Source organism: Emydura macquarii, unplaced genomic scaffold (genome assembly GCF_026122565.2).
Source record: "Emydura macquarii macquarii isolate MOO-44397 ecotype Brisbane River unplaced genomic scaffold, CSIRO-AGI_Emac_v2 contig_1477, whole genome shotgun sequence".
In the NCBI taxonomy this organism is placed as follows: domain Eukaryota; kingdom Metazoa; phylum Chordata; order Testudines; family Chelidae; genus Emydura; species Emydura macquarii.
The window spans coordinates 15,777,272-15,790,488 of record NW_027131614.1 but is presented as its reverse complement, the minus strand read 5'-3'; the positions used below and the strand labels follow the sequence as shown (position 1 = coordinate 15,790,488).

Genomic DNA, 13,217 nt, shown 5'->3' with positions numbered 1-13,217 from the left:
GGCAACCCTAGGACTCACTAGTGGACACCAGTGGTGAGGGAAGCTGTCAAGGTGAAGAAGGAGGCCTTCCAAGAAACGCTTGTGAATCAGATTCCTGATATGACTGAAAGATACCACCTGGCTAGGAGGGCTGCAACTGTGGTGGTCAGTGAACAGAAAGCCCGAGCCTAGAAGGAGTTTGGAAATACCATGAAGAATGACTACTAGACAGCCTCAAAGGTATTCTGGCAAACCATTTGTCACCTTAGAAAGCATCGGCAGGATATTGCCAAGGCTGTTCTCAGCAAGGGTGGTGAAATGTTGATCATGACTGAGAAGATTGTTGAGGGGCGGAAGGATCACTTTAAGGAATTCCTCAACCCAGTGGACATGCCCTCCTCTCAGGAGGTAGTGCCGGAAACTGGTGGGATCGGATCTATTTCTGTTGATGAGATTGCTGTGACGAGGAAGTGCCTTCACAGTGGTAAAGCAGTGGGGGTGGACAAGAGTCGCCTGGAGATGTCGAAATCACTGAACAAAGTTGGGGCACCATGGTTAATATGCCTCTTCAATGTTTCATGGAAGATGAGTGTGGTACCTTGGGATTGGCAAACCAGTATTTAAGAAAGGAGACCAGAGAGTGTGTTCCAACTACAGGAGGATCACACTTTGCAGCCTCCCCGGCAAAGTCTATGCTGGGGTGTTGGAGAAGAGACCACGCCCATTAGCTGAACCTCAGATTCAGGAGGAACAACACGGTTTCCGTCCCAGATGTGGAATAATGGACTAGCTCTTTGCTCTTTCACAGATACTTGACAGGTCGTGGGAATTTGATAACCTGGTCTACCTTTGTTTTGTAGATCTGGAGAAGGCTTAAGACCGCATTCCCTGAGATGTCCTGTGGGAAGTGCTGCAGGAGTATGAGGCGCCAGTGCTGCTGCTGTGTGCTATCCGGTCCCTCTATTCCCAGAATGAGAGTTGTGTCTACATTCTTGGCAGTAAATAGAGTTCATTGAAGGTACGTATTGGACTCTGCCAAGGGTGCTTCCTGTCCCACTCCTGTTCATGACCTTCATGGACAGGATACACTCCCCAACTTGACTACGCCTTGTATCTGCTACGGGGTCTTGGAGGTGGCATCTCTGCGTTTGCAGATAATGCTGTTGTCCTTGCTTCGTCAGACTGTGATCTCTGATGCCCACTCAAACGCTTTGCTGCTGAGTGTGAAGTGGCTGGAATGAGAATCAGCACTTCCGAATCGGAGGTCATGGTTCTTTCCCAGAAGAAAGTGGAGTGTTCTCTCCAGGTGAAGGGGGAGTATCTGCCCATAGTGAAAGAGTTTAAGTATCTAAGGATCTTGTTTCCGCTTACCATCACTCATGAACATGAGATAAACCGACGGATTAGTGTGGCAGCAGCAATGACGCAGGTGCAGTACCAATCCGTGATGGTGAAACTGGAGCTAAGTTTTCGGATGAAGTTCTTGGTTTACAGATCAATCTATGTCCCCATCCTCACCTATGGCCATAAACTTTGGGTAATGACCAAAAGGACAAGATCACAGATACAAGCAGCAGAAATGAGGTTTCTCTGCAGGATGGCTGAGCTGACTCTCTGATACAGGGTGAGGGGCTTGGCTATTTGGGAGAGCCTCGGAGTAAAGCCTCTGCTTCTCCGGATCGGGAGGAATCAGCTGAGGTGGTTTGGACATCTGATAAGGATGCCCCCTGGTAGGCTTCCTTTGGAACTATACCACCTCCTCCCACTGGGAGGAGGCCCTGAGGCTGACCCAGGATATGCTGAAGGGATTATATCTCCTGACTGGCCTGGGAATGCCTGGGTCCTGTTGAGGAGGAAAGTCAGGTCTGGTCCTCCCTGCTCCCCATGCTGCTGCTGTGACACTCACCAGGAAAAGCGGCATAAAGGAAAAGAAGAAGTATATATGCTGACATTGTTTGTCCTTAAGCCAGAGATATCAGTATTTGAGAGAATTGAAACTGTCAGTTCATTTGGCTAGAAATCTAGGTATAAGACTAATTACTCTAAACTGAAAGTTTACCCTGTGGGTAATCATGATATGCAAATTATATTCCCCTTTCCTTTTATATTGTTCTTCTGGCTTTATTTAAATAAGGTTACAGGTGTCAGCTTCCAGGAAAGACAGAGATTTTTAAGTTACATGTTCTATCATAGCATTGAAAAACTTAAACAGGTAATTACTGATAACTTGACTATGATACATGAACCACCTGAATGTAACTGCAAAGACAGGCTTCTTTGAAGAGGAAATACTGATAATTTAGGGTCTAGAAATATTGATCAGGGTTTAGCTCTCTCATCACCGAGCAACAGAAGTATCAGGAGTCTCCACAGAATTATCCATGAGATTTGTTTCCCTCTTCCTTCTGAATATGACTCTTTATTTCAGCATGGGAGACTGGCTTTATGGGTCATTCACATACACTGGACTCTTACCTTAGAAGCCTGTGATTTAAACCCAGGTTAAATAGGAAGTTCCTGCACTTGGGCCAAATTCTGTATTGACTTATGTTCCAGGCAATTTGACTTCAAGGTTTAAGTCACTGCCAAAGCTAGTATCTTTCAATTAACGATAAAACTTGCATTGAAAACAAAAGGATTTGAGAACTCTTGGATGATCCTTCCCTAAAAACAATGGTAAAACTAAATAAAGTTACCCCAGCACAGTTTATTTAGACAAAAGTTTCAACCAAATGCCTCAGTGTTCACTAAAGAAGGTATTGAACGATTGGGAGGGCTCTAAGTTGGAAGATACAACTCATAACTGTAGATTGCTTTAAGATAACGAAATATATCAATTATTCTTTTCTATATACCTAAGAGATTTACAATGATTCACTATTTTGAGACTGTCACATTTAAAATAGACAAAGTAAGGAATGTTTGAGGGTTTCCATATAATGGAAATAGCAAGTAGCCGAATAGATTATTAATTTTGAAACTATAGTTTGACTCAACCAATAAATGTCAAATTAAAGTAAAGCTCAAACTCTTATGGTTTCATTCTCTTAAAATATCTTTAAACAATCTGTGAGACAAGGTGGGTGAGGTAATATCTTTTATGGGACCAAGTTCTGTTGGTGAGAGAGACAAGCTTTTGAGCTTATACAGAGCTCTTCAAGTCTGGGAACGGTTGTGTATAAACTTTCCAGATTTGAAGACAAGTTCTGTGTAGCTCAAAAGCTTGTCTCTCTTACATTTTATTGGACCATATTCTGCTGGTATTATCTCACCTTGTTTCTCTAATATCCTGAGACCAACACAGTTATAATAATTGGCAAAGATTAAGTAATTCCTTGTCTACCTAAGAAAGTTTAACTGAAATGTGCTTTTAAACTGATTAAGATAAACTAGTGCAAACATTCATGTGGACACTTATTTTGGTGTAAGAGTGGCTTATTTTAGTCAATTAGAAATCTGTTTAAGCTAAGCTGCTATAAGCCACTCTTACACCGAAATAAGTGTCCACATAAGGGGCATACTGACATAACTAAATCATTTTGAACACAATTTAACTTAAACTTGTTTGACTTACTCATGTCTGTGGAAGGCAACACCGGCAGGGTCCTCCCTGCAAAGAGTCTAAATCTGCTACCCTGGGCTACTTTCTACTTATGTGCTCCTTCAATTTGGGGCATGGCCCCTAAAGTCCAAACAGTCAAGAGCTTGACAAAAAGTTCAAACGAGCAGGGCCCTACTAGACCTTCTGGCTCTCAGAGGGGGTGGTTGGATAAGGCACTGACTGTGGGCCTTATCCGCTCTGTTTGGCTTCTCGGAGAAGCATTTGTCTTTTCTGCAACCTGTCCATCTTTTAATTGGGCTTCTGAGCTCCTTTTAACCTGCTCCTCCAGCCAGAGTGTGCTTGGCAGGTCCAGAGGGGCAGGGCTACCTCGGCCCAGTATTGCTTTTGAACCCCTTTGGGCCCAGCTTGTTTACCCCATCACACTTCCCCAAAGAGCTTGTAATCTAAGAACAACAAAAACATCTGAGGGGCAGGGAAAATATCTTTTATCTGTTAAGTCAATATAATTAATACATATATATTTTTCATAGTAAATAATTCCATGCCTCTTGTTTAAAAAGAAAAAGTAAATAATGTTAGCAGACCGATATTTTGTGAACAATGCCATCTTATTTATTATTTGTATTGCAGTAGTTCCTAGGAATCCGAGTCATGGACCAGGATCCCACTGTGTAACAAAGTCAGTCCCTGACCCAAAGATTGCACAATCTAATAACAAACCACTATGATTGTTATGCTGAAGGAAGAGCTAATTAGACAAAGAAACTGCAGACTTTGAAGTGCTTATATATAAAGAAGAGTGGGCAATAAAATGATCCTTATGATTTTGGGAAAACCTTTATATAAGAAAATTCTGAGTCTTGATCCTCAGTTTTTGCGTATCTTCTGGATAGTAATATTGGGAAATACTTTTCCTAATGCTATTCGCCCCTACCACTGTTGAGTCTAAGCATCTACCTCTGAATCTGCATGATATAGGATTTGAGATGGGGTGGGGAGAGGAGCAAAGGGCTATATGGCACTTTTGTGCTTCTCTGAGAATCTGGCTTGATATTTCAATCATAGTATCATCTGATATCAGATGGAGTTTTGTTTGAATAAGTTTTATCACATAGCTCGTGTCTTACCTTCCAATAGACTTGCTGTTGTCAATTCCTCATTAGGGGCCAGCATTCCCTAGAAGCATCTTTGCTATGGTGGTTTGTAGAGATGTGAGGCAAGCTCTAAGATCATTTGAATACAAGCCATTTAGGGCTTTGTAGGTCATGACCGGGTTTAGTCCCTGTTGGTGATGAAGTCTGCTCCCCTCTGTCCGTGGTTTGAGAATTGAGTTCTTACCTTATGCTATGGAGAAAGCTGAAGAGCAATAGCCAGTCAGTGATTTCCATAACAATCTTTGCTTTACACTTTCTACCATTCTGCCCTTCCAAAGGATGTGGGAAGGGGGACTGCTGCTTCTCGTAGGAAAGACTTTTGAAAGCCTATTTGACCAGTAGGCATTTAACATTTCATTTTAACAATGAAGACATCAGAAAATAATGGCAGCTAGAATGGCTAAATTGAAAATTAGGGACTGTCCCTAAACATCCTTAATCACATGGGTAGAATTCAGTTAATACTTCAGATGGACTATTAGTGTGAGTAAGAGTTTGCGGGCCAGATCCCCATTTACAAAGAGCAGCAGTTGGTATTTTCAGAGGGGTAGCTGGGTTAGTCTGTATACAGCAAAAACAACAAGAGTCCTGTAGCACCTTAAAGACTAACAAATTTAATTTCCGCAGGCATAAGCTTTCGTGGGCTGCAGCCCACTTCGTCAGATGCCAGTTGGTATTTTGTATTTTGGTATATTGGTATTTTGTATTTGTTTTAATTACAATGTTTTTAAGTTACACTTAAGGCAAGGTTAAGATACACTTAAGAAGCTGCCCCCCCTTTTTTTTATTAAAAGGCTTGGCTAAACAGAAGATATGTTTAGTTTCCACCATGAAGAATCTAATTAAACTCCCCCCCACAATTGTTTCCACTGTGGAAGACCAGGCATTTTCTTTGTTGCATTTGGACAAAATTGCCATGCTAGCTTTTAAATTCTGTCCATGATTATATCCCTTAGGCTGTTTAATTTTAGAACTTCGCTTGCTATATTATGTCACTGTTTTGAAATCCATTTAACTCATGTTTTCTTAAAGAAGTTTGCATTTTTTCCTCTTATGAAGAAATTCATCTTAAAATGATGTTCGAGTTATATTTCATTTCTGCACATGATGTGACTATAAGACTTCTTGGTATGTGGCCTCCAAACATTGCACATCACCTGAACAATGCAACACTCTGAAGCCCTACTTCCTTTTGTCTTCCTACTTTGAGCTCTGCTGAGCTGGAATTCTAGAAACCGACATGATGATGATGGTATCAGAGGCCACTCAAGTGTCTTTATTATCAGAAACAATAATAAGCAAGTTTAGAATTTAGCTAAATCATTCAAGAATATCTAATTTCTAGTGGGTTTTTATGACCATTTGCCTGTTACACTCCGTGCATTGACAACATTCTCATTGACTTCTGTGGGAGTTTTGCTTGAGAGAGGATCATGCCCTGTGTTTATTTGAAAGCCTCTTCACTTTTCAAGAATCATTCTACTTTTTTGTAAGAGGAAAAAATTGAGTGCAGATTAGATTAAATTAAATGTTTTAGTCAGCACTAAGGCTATTTTGGGAAGAGATTCAGAAATTTGACATTTAACTTCTCATTTGATTGTTTTAATTCATTGCTATTCTGCCTTTCCTAATTAAAATGCAAGGGATAAAGACAAGAGCAGGTGAAACCACCTGCAGTGAGAGCAATAGTGACTAAATGATCTTTATGCCAGCCTTCGTTTTTTGTTTTTTTTTTTAATAGAAATCAAGTCATGGGAATTTGTAAAGACAGACCCTAGGTCTGAGACACAAAGCAAAATGACAACACAAAAATCAATACGAAGTGGATAAAATGGGGTGGAGTGTTTTCTTTTCTTTTTTCTTTTCTTTTTTTGCTGATATTAATTTGATCTAAATATAAACTTCCCTGCTGGTGACAGGAATTGATGTGGGGTGGGGTGATGTGGTAAGAGTATGCAGACCAGTTATGGGAAATGAGCAGCAGCACTGCTAGTCTCCATGGTGACTGAATGGCTGACAGACTAGTCATTTGCAAGTGAGAACAATACGTATTGTTGCTTTTAAAAGAGAAATGTTTCTGTGACAGTCCAGCACTTTTGAATGTCCATTTACCTTTGGAAAACAGGAATGTGGAACATCAGTGCTCCTACTTCTTTTTTTCTTTTCTTTTCTTTTTTTTTGAATTGATGTCTCAACAGCTGGCAGTGGCCTGCCAGATGCACTAGTATTGAGCAGTTAAGGACCTCAGTAAAGAAGCTTGAAGTTATTTTTAATTTGGGGAGGGAATTCTCTTGGAAAATATGTAGGTTGTAATTCCTTGAGAGAAATCTTTGTCAAATTTTCAAACTTGGCAGCCTAAAATTAATAATTTAAATCCATATTTAGGCATTTTAAACACCAAGATTTGAAAGTATTTGCTCTAGAACCTAGGATAGGCCTATCTCTCTATCTGCTAAGGAATGTCCCAAAGATTGAGTGTGAAGTGAGCAGTCCAGGTGCCTATCTGTTTATAGACAATACACTGTAAGTGTTCCACTCTTTCTACTTTAGGGCCAAACTTGCTATTTCAAAAAACCAAGGAACTCCAGCTGGTTCCTTATGGTAGCGTTTCTATCTTATTTTGCTTCCTTAGCACCAGTCGGCATCGGGAATCCCCCAGTAGCCTTAGAGACATCATAGTTGGCTTGTACACATCCTTTCCTGCAGCACCTAGTGGAGAGAGTGTGGTGGGATTGGGGAGTGGCTAGAACATGCTGGTCAGTATGGGGACTACTTAAATTGTAAGTTCTTTGGGTCAGGGACCATCTTTCTTGTGTTTGTACAGCACCTAGTCTATGAGTGGAGCTTCCTAGGTGCTACTGCAATACAAATAATAATAGGGGACTATAGTCAGATAGTGCAAATTAAGCTGCCCTCCCCCAAACCCCTCCCAGTTAGTGGTTCTTAGCTTCTCTTCTCTTTTTTCCTCTCTTGAGTTGCCCAAGGGTGGATGTGTTGGGAACAGTCTTTTACTAGGCACTCCCTTAATCTCACTCAGGGCTAGTCAAGCTCCTGTCTTAATCTTCCTGAGGATGCCATAGCATATAAACAGACAATGAAGCAGTCAGAACTATTTACTTTCTTTCCTCCCCCATGATGTACTAAGTGGCCTGTGAAGTAATACATGGAGCAGAGAAGTGACAGCAGATATATGGAGCACTCCTGGCCCATTCAAAGTGAAGAGGTGGAAAGTGAGGCCCTCTAAGGCCAGGTCTCACGAGTGTATCTCACATGAATGTATTTACATCTATGCAGCATGGTGTCTTCATGACGCTACATCAATGGAATAGCGCTCTCCCCTTGACTGAGCGGGTCTACACAGACCCACTGAATCGATGCCGCTGCATCGATGCCTGCCGTCGTGATAGTGTAGACATGCCCTAAGTTTCTCCCTTTACTTATACAAACACTTCTATTTAACAACTGCAGGGGGTGCAGCTTGGGGCAATTATTTCAATTAATCGTAACATACAAACTTTCTTCTCAACACCTTCTTCAAAGGTCACAAGTTGGACACCACTGCAGTAGGATACTTTGTTAGTAATGTACAACATACATTAGGATAGAACAATATTCCTTATTTGCAAAGTAGGCTCAAGCCCATGGATACTGACCCCTGCCATGTGACAGGGCACTACTGTTTGTAACCTGGACCCATGTCCTATGACTGGGGACAGAAATGAAGATATCAACACTCTGGTATATCACATTCTTATTGCACTACTGTGATACTGTCACTATGAGTATATTATAATAAATTGCACTGCCAAGCAGTTCATCCTTCACAATCTGTCTTACGTTTAAATTGTTAAAATGTGCTGGAAATACCATATGGTTTATAAAGGCCATATTTTCAGACAATGACCTAATTTTTCAAGCAAAAATCACTGTAGGTACACTATTTACACCTGCACTTATTCATGCCCGCAGTCTAAGTCACTTAGATAACCAAGCCTCTGATTTGAGGGTCTAATTAGGATTTAGATGTATACCATGACCTAATTAGCTGGCACAATTAACTGCAAGCATAAAATTATGCTCACATAATCTCCTATGATTTCATAACTGCAGAAATAGAGGTCTAGTCAAGGTCTCAAATTTAGACCTAAATATCCTTTGTTCGAATCTACGACTTGGTGGCAAATTAAAAAAAAAGTCACTGTTTAGGTGAGACCCTAAAATATATTACAGTTGCTTTGCTGCTTTACAGGCAGCTGGCAGAGAAGGCTAAGATTAATGAATGAGCCCTAAACCTCAGAGCTGTGCAGACACCACTGATGACAGTGCTGCCCAAACAAGGAAACAAAACAGAATGATGATTGCCTGTGCTATTTAAAAACATAAGAATAAAATAATCAATATTTGGCAAACAGAAAAAGGACATACAGAGACCTTGATGTGTGATCTGTGATTAGTCTGTTTGTACTCAATAGGCTTACTCACATATGTAAAGTTGCTCATGTGTGTAAGTGTTTGCATGATCAGGATCTGAACATGCAAACCATCCTGATGTGCATAAAGAGTAGCAAATAGGACAGATGACTAGCTGGGCTTAACAAAGAAGTCTCCAGTAAGCTTAAACACAAAAAGGAAGCTTACAAGAAGTGGAAGCTTGGATAGATGACTAGGAAGGAGTATAAAGATACTGCTCGAACATGCAGGAGTGAAATCAGGAAGGCCAAAGCACAATTGGAGTTGCAGTTACCAAGGGACATGAAGGATAATAACAAAGGTTTCTACAGGTATGTTAGCAACAAGAAGGAGGTCAGGGAAAGTGTGGACCTCTTACAGAATGGGGGAGGCAACCTAGTGACAGAGGATGTGGAAGAAGCTGAAGTACTCAATGCTTATTTTGCCTCTGTCTTCACAAACAAGGTCAGCTCCCAGACTACTGCACTGGGCAGCACAGAATGGGGAGGAGCTGAGCAGCCCTCAGTGGTGAAAGAACAGGTTCAGGAATATACAGAAAGGGTGGATATGCAAAAGTCCATGTGGCCAGATAAAATGCATCCGAGTGTGCTGAGGGAGTTGGCTGATGTGATTTCAGAGCCATTATCTTTGAGAACTCGTGGCGATTAGGGGAGGTCCTGGATGATTGGAAAAAGGCAAATATAGTGCCCATCTTCAAAAAAGGAAAGTGGGAAACCGGGGAATTACAGACCAGTCAGCCTCACCTCAGTCCCTGGAAAAATCATGGAGCAGGTCCTCAAGGAATCCATTATGAGGCACTTGGAAGAGAGGAAGGTGAGTAGGAACAGTCACCATGGACTCACCAAAGGCAAGTCATGCCTGACCAACTTGATTGCCTTCTATTATGAGATGACTGGCTCTATGGATATGGGGAAAGCGGTGGACCTGATATACCTTGACTTTAGCAAAGCTTTTGATACATTCTCCCACAATGTTCTTATCAGCAAGTTAAAGAAGTATGGATTGAATGAATGGACTATAAAATGGATAGAAAGCTAGCTAGATAATCTGGCTCAATGGGTAGTGATCAACAGCTCAATGTCTAGTTGGCAGCCGGTAACAAGTGGAGTGCCCCAGGAGTCAGAGATTGGGCCGGTTTTGTTCAACATCTTCATTAATGATCTGGAGGATGGGGTGGATTGCATCCTTAGCAAATTTGCAGATGACACTAAGATGGGGGGAGTGGTAGATAAGCTGGAGGGTAGGATTCAGAGTGACCTAGACAAATTGAAGGATTGGGCCAAAAGATATCTGATAAGATTCAACAAGGACAAGTGCAGCGTCCTACACTTAGGACGGAAGAATCCCATTCATTGCTACAGACTGGGGACCACCTTGCTATGCAGCAGTTCTGTAGAAAACGACCCGGGAGTTAGAATGGACAGGAATCTGGATATGAGTCAACTGTGTGCCCTTACTGCCAAGAAGGTTAACAGGCCACATTTGGAGTCGTGTCCAGTTTTGGGCCCCGCACTACAGAAAGGATATGGACAAATTGGAGAGAGTCCAGAGAAAGGCAACAAAAATGATTAGGGGGCTGGAGCACATGACTTATGAGGAGAGGCTGAGGGAACTCGGCTTGTTTAATCCGAAGAAAAGAAGAATGAGGGGGTATTTGATAGCAGCCTTTAATTACCTGAAAGGGGGTTCCAGGGAGGATGGATCTAGGCTGTTCTCAGTGGTAGTATATGATAGAACTAGGAGCAATGCTCTAAAGTTGCAGTGGGGGAGGTCTAGGTCTTGATATTAGGAAAACTTTTTCACTAGAAGGGTGGTGAAGCACTGGAATGGGTTACCTAGGAAGGTGGTGGAATCTCCATCCTTAGAGGTTTTTAAGGTGCGGCTTGACAAAGCTCTGGGTGGGATGATTTAGATGGGGTTGGCCCTGCTTTGAGCAGGGGGTTGTATTGATCTCCTGAAGTCCTTTCCACCCCCTAATCTTCTATGATTCTTTGATTCTATAACCCTGGTTGGGAAGAGAGATGGCAAAGACAATGTTACAAAAAATGGGTGGTAAAACTACTTTACAGTGTGAATGTCTTTTTTACCATAGTATGTGTCTGTAAGTTTGAAGGTAGTTGTCATACACTTCAAATAATCTGTCAGACAAGTTTATTTACAAGTGGCCTTCTGTGAAATGACTGTCTCTCTTCTTCAAACCCAGTGATGACTGTTGACTCAAATGAAATGCTGACCTTTTAGGGCAGTTTATTTTCCTTATTTTGAACCAGGTCAGTCTCCTTGGACTTCAGCAGCATTTTTCATAGTCCTAGAAAAAAAATCTTAATTAGCCAGTGCCAAGATCCCAGGTATGCATCTAGTGTCTTTTGTACTTAGCCTTTCAGTTTTTCGTTTAAAGGTCCAGTCACGCCATGTACCAAGCACAGAGTAGAATAGAATGGCAGAATTCACATTCACTTCAATAGCACCTGAATCAAGCTCCCTGGTTAGCATGATATTCAAATAAACATTTCAATAACATTTCTTCTCTGCCCATTACATCCTATTACTGCCTGGCATTAATGCAGAGTAGATTTCTGTACAATTGACTGAGAGATCTGACCAGTGATAAATCTGGGTTGTATTCATGATCATGGGTTTTGGTTAGAAAAGGAAGGGCTGTGAAATCAGCAGCCTAATTACAAGTCAGATACTTTCAAGCACTATAAAAGAAAGCTGATGACATCTTCTGTATTTGTCCTCACCATAAGTTTGTATAAAAAAAAAGTATTTGTTTACACTGTGGCAATCTATTTTTCCTGTACTCTCCACCAGCAACAATTTTTTAATGTATTCAGGTAACCTGGAAAAAAAAAAAAAGGTGATTTATTTTCTGCTAACTGCTGTTGATAACGAGTGAGAAGAATGATGGTAACAGTGCATTCAAGGTTTAATTATCTTTTTTTTGAGACACAATTACTAATAAAAATGTTAATTAACTTGTCCTGCAAAGTATATCCCTTCCAATTAAACCATAACTGACATGTATGCTTGGACATTCTAATATTTGATGAGATTGTATTAGCTGTAGAGACAAGAAGCAGATGGATTTAATATCACAGAAGTACAGGTGGATTTCAAACACAACAAACAGCACATGATGATAGGATTATGGCAGCTCTTTAACTGCATCTCTGTATGACAGGCTATTCATCAAAATTGTCACCTGGAATACAGTGCTGTTCAGAAGGAAGGCTTAGTCATCCAATATAGGTCACAGAAATAGTTCATATGATAAATCTGTGCTGTGGTAGCTTTTATATCCTTCAGAAATCCACAAAAGAATTGAAGCACCATTGTCAGCAGATGATATCATCAACAACTTGTGCTCATACCCTCAGAATCAAGTTCAATTGAGAATTTTCATTGAGTTGAATTTCCAAGCCTGATTCTTCTTCTTACTGGCAGAGCTGGTCTCAGTATGAGTCTCGACCTAAGTCAGCAAAACTTGAACAAGAAATTTTCAAAGCATCTGTTCTGACCAAGATTACTTTCCCATAGCTGTAAAAAATATTTTTAATGGACTACTTCTGTGTCAAAAGAGAACACTGTCATACCTCCTAATTTAGTGACCCAGAAAACTCTGTGATGTTGATGTGACCCAAGGGCATGTACATTAAAATTAATCTGTGACAAGCACTGCATATTAGTGTGATATTTAATGCCCCAGCATATTAGTTTTACACATTATTTTTTTCATGCGGTCTTTAATCCTTTCTGGAGGGCAGAGTTCAGTGCTTTGAATGGTCACCCTTGAAGAAAATGCAAGTGTGCAGCATGCATGCTGCAAACATAGACAAAATGCTATTTTGTGGTTTTATTTCTGTAAAAGCGCACACTTTTTACACTTGCCATTGCTGCAGTAAGAGCGTGACTGAGACTTGCCTACCCGACTCCGCAGTTCAGACTATCAGGGTGTGAATTGCGGTGCTAGCATGCTGCCCTGTAGCTGCCCCATGTAGACCATGTGGATACAAAGTAAAAGTTCAGGGTGTACATGGTGCAGTTACAGC

At 41.1% G+C, this 13,217-nt stretch overlaps 1 protein-coding gene across 2 annotated transcripts in view; it reads left to right on the top strand.

Moving 5' to 3' along the window:
* Positions 1 to 13,217, top strand: part of NKAIN3 (sodium/potassium transporting ATPase interacting 3) — a 463,496-nt gene that overhangs the window by 97,287 nt on the left and 352,992 nt on the right. The gene's annotated exons all lie outside the window — the stretch shown is intronic.